Source organism: Myotis nattereri, assembly GCF_964212035.1.
Source record: "Myotis nattereri genome assembly, chromosome: 2".
NCBI classification, from domain to species: Eukaryota; Metazoa; Chordata; class Mammalia; order Chiroptera; family Vespertilionidae; genus Myotis; species Myotis nattereri.
Window position 1 is genome coordinate 47,716,049 of NC_138076.1, and position 9,619 is coordinate 47,725,667.

The 9,619-nt window shown below is 36.9% G+C and overlaps 1 long non-coding RNA gene across 1 annotated transcript; it reads left to right on the forward strand.

Annotated features, from left to right (window-relative positions):
* The first annotated feature begins 741 nt into the window (after positions 1-741).
* LOC308512900 lies at positions 742-8,115 on the forward strand. Its single transcript, XR_013995495.1, has 3 exons — positions 742-887; positions 1,858-1,936; positions 8,093-8,115. It is a non-coding gene; the product is annotated as an uncharacterized lncRNA (long non-coding RNA).
* The last annotated feature ends 1,504 nt before the right edge of the window (positions 8,116-9,619 follow it).

Genomic DNA, 9,619 nt, shown 5'->3' on the forward strand with positions numbered 1-9,619 from the left:
AGGGGAGAGTAGGATAGGCTGAGACTTGCCCCTGTGCCCTCCACAGCCTTGCAGCCCACAGTTCCTTTCAAGGTACATGAATTTGTGCACTGGGCCCCTAGTATAATAAATAAAATGTATACAAAATGAAGCACACGTTCACTTAAACATGTGCTGTTTTTGCAGCAATATAACATGTTTGTACTAGTCTATATATTTACAATGTTTCATATGATCCCACTTCTGAGGCTCCTTAAGTGGACAGCTCTCTAACAGAGAACATAAACTAGCTATCCAGAGGTTAATCCCAGAACTTCTCCTCAGCAGCCTGGAGCTTTTACACACCAAAACTTTCTTCCATGACCCCACATTGTAATAGTTCTAATTGGACCAAACCTAAACACTTTATAGATTATCCAGTTTATTCTCAACTAAGTATCATGATTTTCCTCGTGTTACTGACTAGTCAACTGAAGCAGATAGAAAGTAGTTTCCAAAGCCCGCAAAGCCAGAATGTGGCAGAGGTGAAGTCCAAAGCCAGGCAGGGCCCTCATCCACAGCATCATATGCTGTCACCTAAATTCCAGAGTACCAGTCCCTCAACTTTTCTTAACAAAACAAAATGCAGAGTAGAGAGAGCAGAAGGAGCACATTGAAATTTCTTAAAATGTCTTTTGCTGATTCTGGATAAATTCAGTAGAAGTTCCCAGAATGCTTTCCGGAGCACTGCAGGAAGGCTAGAAGGGCACTACATTGGGATCAGAAATGCCGGGACTGAACTCCCACTTCACCTTGGAGTAATTATGAGAAAAGGCTGGGGTGAGGCACTGCATATTTTTGAGCCTTAGTTGATGACATAAGAGTGAAGAGACTTTAATGCATCCACGGAAAAGGAGGTTATGAGGCAGGTAAGAAAATTTTTGTCTTTAAAAAAATAATTTTGAAAAGCTTAAACAATTATGCAAAAGCATGCAAGTGTGTATTCCCCACCAATAATTAATTTTATGTTCATATTTTGTCATTTTTAAAAAGAGTTGAGAAACAAAATAGTAGCCTCTTTTGTTTTCCTGTCTCCAAGTTCATGCCCCACCTCTCTCTCAGAGGCAACCACCGTGATGAATGTGGTGTACAGTTCATCAGACCATGCTTGTATAATTTTTCTGCAAATCCACATTATCATTGTTTCATTGCTTTGGGTTTTAACAAATGTATGTAAATGTTGTCACTTTACATGAAACAACTAAATTTTGCAATTTAACTTTAACCCACTTAAATTTTTGAGCTTTTTGTTTTTATTTCTATATTGCTGGTTTAAGTGTGTGAACAAATCACAAATATTTATACATCCAAATTTGGCCAGGCTTGCACACTTCTGATATGCCCATGAAAACATTTCTCTCCACATGTATCCTTGATCAGAGGCATGCCAAAAACCAAGGCACACTGCCCTCATGTGATAAGCACGCCTCATTTTTAAACTGTTTCATGTTCGTTTCCTTGTTGCCTGCACTGAAACAGTCGCAAGCATTACATTTCTAAAGGGCACAATGAAACAAGTATTTTGGATTATAGCTCCTCGGTTTAATGATGACTTGAAAGATCATCCTTGGGTATTAAAGAAGAAAGCACTTAGTCTATAATCTGGTCACAGAAATTCACTTTCAAAAATGCAAATTTGATCATGAAATTCTTCAGCTTAAAGCCTTTCAGTTATGTTGACATCCCATGACTACCAGATAGAAACTGAATTCTTAGCATTACTTAAAGAACCTTCAGTGATCTCAAGCCCTATATTCCCCTTTAATCCCTTGATTTGTGCACCTGACTTCTGCTTTATCTATGCTGAATCCCATGCGGTTCCCAATCTATACCTTCTAGTTTAATACCTTCATGCTTCGTTGATGCTGCTGCCTCTGTCATCCCTGAGAAGACAGTCCTTCTACACTTGGTAAACAAGGTCAGTATGTGTGTGTTGAAATTCTTTGTGACTAGTTACTCTTCCCCTGTGCACTCCACTTGGCCTCTAATTTAAGACCGATTAGTTTTAGGATTGGAATCTTTTTTTAAAAAAAAAAAAAAGCAGAAAAGGCTTATTATGTTCCCTTCAGTGATTTTACTTAGACTTGAAGGATTCAAAGAAGGCAGCATGAGTACACACAGATAAAGAGCAGTTGCATGGGAAAATCTTGCCCTATCCCAGGCCATCTGCCAGACCACTCCATGCCCAGGGTGTGCTCTGTTACAGAGACAAAGCTGAACCGGGCAGGGACTGAGGGAAGCTATCGCTCTTTCCTTTCATCATTGCTTGTGTTACGCCTGCCAGGAACACTCCCCAGGCATATGTGCCAAGCCACTTCCTCCTGGACCAGCTGCAACTCCAGGGGTCCACAGTAAATAATTCCAAAACCCAGGTACTGCCTGTGAATTTAGCATACCATAAATCACATGGCAGCAAGAAGATAAAACCACGGTTTTAATCCCCAGCTGTCTCTAACTCTAAGAGAAATGCTTGGGTTGAATTATGCCCTTTCCAAACTCATACATTGAAGCCTTAACACCTGATACCTCAGAATGTGACTGTATTTGAAAATAGGACCTTTCAAGAGGTGATGAAATTAAAATGAAGCCTTTAGTGTGGACCCTAATCCAATGAGACTGGGGTGCTTATAAGAAGAGGAAGTTTGGACACACAGAGAGATATCAGGGTTGCATGATCACAGAAGGAAAACCAGGTGAGGACACAGAGAGAAGGTGGTCCATCTTTAAGCGAAGGAGAAAGGCCTCAGCGGGAACCAACCCTGCTGACACCTGGGACTTCTAGCCTCCAAAACTGGCGATAAAATACATTTCCGTTGTTTAAGCCACCCAGCCACGGTATTTTGGGATGGCACCCATAGGAAACCAGTGCAAAAGGATTGGTATGCCATCCTGCACCTTGGCCAGTGCAGTGTATTCCTTTATTAGGAAACCTGTTCTTTCAGCAGATGGTGCACCTCAATGGTGCTTCCCTGGCAAGTCAATACGAAGTTACTCCTATCCTCCCAGTATTTCCTGTCAGTTACCATTCTCTCGCAATCTGTATGCTTTTCATGGATTTGTTCATTATCTGAGGCCCCTATTAACTCCCCTTCTTCCCTATGTACAATCACTGCAGTAGAATTTAAACTGCTGGAGGGCAGACATTTCTGAATGCTTTGCACATTGCTGAACAAACAGCGTCTAGAATAGTGCCAGACACAGAGCAGCTGTTAAGTGAACTATTTGTTGTATGAAAGGAAGACCAATTTCAGGATAAGGTTATATATATATATATATAGATATATATATATGGCCTGATGCATGAAATTCATGCAAGAGTAGGCCTTCCTTCCTCCGGCTGCTGGCACCAGCTTCCCTCTGGCACCCGGGACCCAGACTTCCCTCACAGCCCCGGCTTCGTCCAGAAGTGTTCTGGAAGGACATCTAGTCTAATTAGCATATTATATGCTTTTATTATTATAGATATGATCAATGGTATTTTTTATTGGCAATTGGTAATTTTCATTGGGTTTAAATATAGGGTCACCTTTTTCTTTTTCTATACATCAGCTAATAGTATCATTGTGTTAAGAACTGTGAGGAGTCGGAAAATTTACCCAACTTGCAAACTAAAAAGTTTGCCTGCACAGTTTTATACATGCTGGCAGAAGACACTGCAGGCAACTTGAGCTCCAGGTTTTCAAAAATTCCCTTTGCCTCTGAAATCCATTGGGCAATGTAGAGGCCTAGGCAGATGTTGCATACAGTGTGTTCGTGTCACAGTTGAGATCTCTGAGGCTGGGCAATCTCCAGCCTTATAAAGGGAGCTTATAGGAAATTTGTTCAGTTTTTTTTTTGTTTGTTTGTTTTGTTTTGTTTTTACTTACAGGAAGACATTTTTATTATTCTGGATAGCAAACAAATCTGTCCTTTGTCCCAAAAGAACATATTTCCTCTATTTTCCAAGGATGTTGCTATACACATATCCTTGAAAAGATAGTCCAGAAAGAAAAGCTACCATAAAAAATGCAGAAATGTAAACACCCCATGAAACACCGTCTCCCACCTTGGTGACATTTTTCATTATTCTCTTTATGCATTTTCATGAGACATCATCGAGAGGCTGCTATCTTGCACCTGAGGTCCTCATTCTCTCTTTTTTTTTAAAAAAATGTTCTCTGTGTGCTTTTACATTTTTATATAATTATTTGGACAGTTTCTTCTGAATATCACTGTGCATCCCAGTTTGATTTGCTATGCTAAATGACTCATTCATTAAACAAATGCTTACTGAGCACCCACTCTGTGTCGGCACTGACTGTACTAACTTTGTGGGAGAGAGGAGTGACAGAGGAAGACAAGCCCCTCTTCTCCTGGGGGAGATGCCAAGTAATTAGCAAATCAAGTAATGAACAAATAATATAATTTTAGAGACTTTTAAATACTATTGATATAACAAAAATCTTTGTGGCAGAGAATAATGTGGCAACTGGCAACATTAGATGAAAGGTATCAGCAAAATGCCCTCTGAGAAGGTGATTTTTTATTTTTTATGAGAAGGTGATTTTAGAGTTGACACTTGAAAGATGAAAAGAGGCTGGCAGAGACTGAGGGTGGAGAACACTGTAAGGTGAGGGAAGAGCGAGGACAGAGACCCTGGACTGGCAGAAGGCCGGCTGCTGGATGAACAGAGAAGGCATCCTTTCTTGAATATAGTAGGGAAGGTAAAAGTGATAGGAAATGAAATCAGAGGTAGACAGAGCCCAAACGATGTAGAACTTCCTTATAAGTCATAGTGATAATTGTTTTGTTTTTTTTTATTCTGTTATGGATGCAATTTGTCTAAGTAATAGCTAAAGGTTTCAAGGTGGGCTGGCTTGGTCTAGGGTGGTAGCTGTGAAAATGGAGAAAAGTAGATAACTTTGGATGTTTCAAAACTAGAGTCACTGAAATGATTTTATTGTCTCTGCTAGTTTAAAAGCTAAAGTTTAATTTTATACTCAGTTTTATTCCTTATTCACTTTTAACTCTGATGCCTGTTAATGATAAAATATTTCCAAATATAAATCAGATTTTTAATTATTTTATTTATGTAATATATTTGGTCATATAATCTCTAATACATTAAGATAAGGAAATAAACCATGGATATTGAAATAGTGTTGCTAAAAAAGAATACCATTTAATAGTGTAAGATAATTATCAAATTATTATTAATCATCTTTAACAGTAGTAAGAGGATTGAACAAAGAAATAACTTGACTATTTCTGCTTAGTAGCACTTTTTTGTTTTCACAACAGACAGAATGATTAACTACCACTGTATACACTCAGGACAAGGAAAAGGTTCTTCTTAACCACCAAAGCCATGAAATTTTAAATATTTCTTAAATTTTCTTGGGTTGTCAGGCTCTCAACTCAAGAAACAAATCGTGTTTTGTAAAATTGTTGCAATACATTGAGGCTGAAATGAGAGAACAAGATTAATATAAATGAAGAAATAAAGTGTACAAAATATACTCATATCCAACATGGAATTGACAGAGAAATCTCAGATTCTTATTCAAAATGATCCTAAAGTATTTAATGGTGAATTATTCTGAAACAATTTGCTGTATTTTTCCTTTCTCTTGCTTTAAAAACACAGACATATGTTCAGAGAAAGAGAGAGGTAAAACATTTTAAGTGAAAACAATTTGTTTCATTGTTTAATTTGGTTCAGTCTCTAAAAGGGTGACTTTTACCAGAAGTAAGGTGATTGCATTAACTTTAAGGATTAATTATTCTAATGGATCAAAAGGGTATTAAGTGGAAAAAATATGCAAAATAAATGTTCTGCAGTCATTATTATAATATGCCACCCAAACCGATTTGATCTTAACACACTTTTAACTTACTTAAAATTTAAGTGTAATTTTAAAATTATAGTTATAATTTTGACCTACACTAACCAATCTTTTTTCAGTTTGTGTATTCTTAGATTAACATGTGGTATGTGGGTCTAGATGTAGAATAAGCAGAAATTCATAAAGGCTGCTGGTCTTAAAACGTTTTCAGTTGTTTAAACTGACATAGACATTTAACAGAAGGCAAGAGTTGATTTATCAGTTGAGTGCACCAGTCACTGTCAATAAATAGTCATTATAATGTTTTTTAAAAAAGAAGATAGATAGAAACAAAAAATCTGTTTATTAGACTCCATTCAGGAAAGTAGCTAGAGACTTTCCTGAGTAGAACAGGGGAGAAGATAATGGTACAATTTACCAAGAAGTATTTCAAATGGTGCCAAAAATAAGGAACCAGATAAACATATAGAAAGAAATCTATTTCCATTCTTCCTAACTTAATTGATAATATAGGATCTAACCAGAGCCAATACTCTTTGAACATTGGAGAAAATACTTTGTTTTTCGTTTTTGTGTTTGTTTTGCTTTGCTTTTAAGAAGGCAGATTTTTTTATGGTAAGAACTCCTCTAAACACAATTTATTAATTGATTTCAAGGAGAACTACAGTGATCCAATTTCTATAGATATCAAAGTGGCTGAGAAACCTGATAAACCAACTGTCAATTCCACTGGCTAAGTGCAAAGACTTTCATTCTTGGTACATTGAAGTTTACAGTCCAATTGGCTGCCTATGGGGCCTTTTCCCAATAGTGCCTTTTGTATTATCTGTGCATCCGTTGTACAGCATTCTTTCTTTTAAGAGGGAGAACTGTTTCAAGATATTTATTCTTGTATCTTCAAGGTTTTTCTTCATAATTCAGCTTGTGTTCCATTTTTCAAAGTGGTGTATGACATTAAAAAAATTACTATCAACCTCCATGTACACTCTGTCTCACAGACTTACATTCTATTAATCATCACACTTTGCTTGCAAATTGGCTGCTTTTTAGTAGCTTGTTTTCAATGGCTCTGTCTCCCTATTTAGTATGAAGTATGACTCATGAGTGACATTACTGAACTTTCTTATAAAGACTTATTTATTGCAATGTGTTCTGAAAACACTATGAATACTGCAGAAACTGTCTTGTTTACATTTTTAACCTTGTCCTTTCTATTGCCCTTCCCTGTTGTTTGTTTGTATCATCTTTTCACCACCCACATCATTTTTCTTGTCAAAGAATACCACCTCTCTTTTCCAGAATTTTCCACTGCTGAATTGTTGTTTGTTTTGATCTCCAACAGCTTCTGACAAATTTCATTTTATTCCCTCTGTTATCTAAAATGAACCTTATTTTGCACCAAATTCAACTGAATTGCATAGTCTTGGCTTAGTCTATCGAATCCCAACTAGTTAATTGCTTATATATCTTTTAAAAAAACAATTTTGGGGAACAGATGGCTGCAACTGCCTAATATCAGCAGCCAAAACCACTAGTCAACAACCAACAACCTTTGGCACCTATACTAGTTCCTTGTTATTAGATGCCTGGGAACAGTTGCTGGAATTAGTACTATATATTTCCTTTCTTATAGTCTTAACTCTGGTGTTTCCTAAAATAAAGCATAGCCACACATGAGTCCTTGATTTAAAAATGGCGATTTTTTAATTGTTATTTTTCTAATCAGGGGTAAATCATATAGCAAATAAATGTTCACAGGGAATTGCAACCTAGGTTACATCAGACTTCCTTTGGTTTACTGTGATACGCTCCCGCAGAATAAATTACTTTCCACAGCAGTTGAGTTGTAGCAGGATTTCTAAAGACATACCCCCTATCTATAATATTGTTATCAGATTCTATGTTTCAATTACTCTGTCTATATTGTGAGCCAAACTAAATACATTCTTTTTATCAACAAACATTTATTGAGTGCCTGTCTTAAGAAGTAATGGTACATTATACACTATCATGTATTAAAACATGCTCACTGTGCTGTGAAAACATTTCTCTTGAGATTAGGCTCCTTTATATTGATGCAAAATCTGTTTGATACCTTTCTTCCTTCTTCATGTGGCATACTTTAACCTTCGCTTGGATGTTCTTCAGATTCAATGCTTTCTAATTTGTCAAAGACTATTTATGTGGGTTTTCTTTTTGTTTGTTTACTAATTTTAACCTGAGGATATTTTTTCCATTGATTTTTTTAGAGAGAATGGAAAGAAGAAGAGGGAGGAAGAGGAGGAGGAGGAGGAGGAGGAGAAAGAAGAAGAAGAAGAAGAAGAAGAAGAAGAAGAAGAAGGAGGAGGAGGAGGAGGAGGAGGAGGAGGAGGAGGAGGAGGAGGAGGAGGAGGAGGAGGAAGAGGAGGAGGAGGAGGAGGAGGAGGAGAGGAAGAAGAAGAAGAGGAAAGAGAGAGAGGGAGAGAGAGAGAGAGAGAGAGAGAGAGAGAGAGAGAGAGAGAGAGACATTAATTTGAGAAAGACACAGTGCTTGGTTGCCTCCCATATGTGCCTCAACCGGGCCAGGGATCAAACCTGCAGCCCTTCAATGCTGGGGTTGATGCTCTAACTACTGAGCAAACCAGCCAGGGCTGAATTTTCTTATACAGAAAATCTGATTGTGATCTAATTTATAAGAAATAGTCAATCATTGTGGAGTTTCATGTATGTATACTTGTATTTCACCAGAATGAAACATGATTGGCAAACAACCAAACAGTGAAGTCTTCAGTAAGTTTTCTTAAGTATTTTATTGCCTTGCTCTAATCATCATCGTTTCAGTTGCTCATTAGTTTCTCCTTGTTGTAACTTCTACCACCATGTGCTCTCAGAATGACTGCATGTTAATCCTGAACAAATGTCTGTTGAGCAGTAGCCATTTTGTCTCTGCATGAAGAAACTATATGCCTTTTATGAAGCATAGTAAGAACAAACAGATTCTTACTAACTTCATCATCAGGTTGGTATTGTTCGCTCCATTCTGAGTTGTTCTCTGTTCTAGGAAGCAGATGTAATAGGCAACTACTGATTTTGCCTAAATAAAATCCTCCTTTCTTCCCTTTGTTAAAAGCACCTGTTTCCTCTATCACATGGTTCCCAAAGGACTATAAATAAAAGGACTAAACACCATGGTCAGATATGGACAGATGATCACATTCCTTGAGAAAGAGTGATTAATCCAAGAAGTTGGCATGTAATTTCTTCCCTGATGCTAACATATGGAAACTGAGAGGGAAAAAAATTAAGATTTTTCTTTTTTTGATCTCAACAAAGTATTATTGTCTACGGTGACACCTCAAGAAAGTTTATTCACAATAGGTAAAAATAAACATAATATATAAAACTGGCTAATGTTTTGCATGCATGATACATACTATATTATGGTGGCATTGAATCTCAGTAATAAAACTATGAGTTTACCCTGTGATCTCCATATTGTCTTTCCCAGTTTCAAAACTAAGCCTCCTTATGATTTTTTTAAATTTTGAATTACTGTTCTATAAAATTGCAGTATAAGTGTACTTAATAAGGTGATCCTATTTTAAGGTGTTCTATAAAATTGCAATATAGTGTAGTTAATAAGGTGATCCTATTTTAAAGTAAATATAAGAACAATAATAGCTAATACATACCTCAGATTTACTGTATGTATATCAGAGACTGTCCAAGTACTTTATACATATTAGCTTCTTTAATCCTTACAATAATCCTATAAAAATTTAAGGCCCACCTAGGGC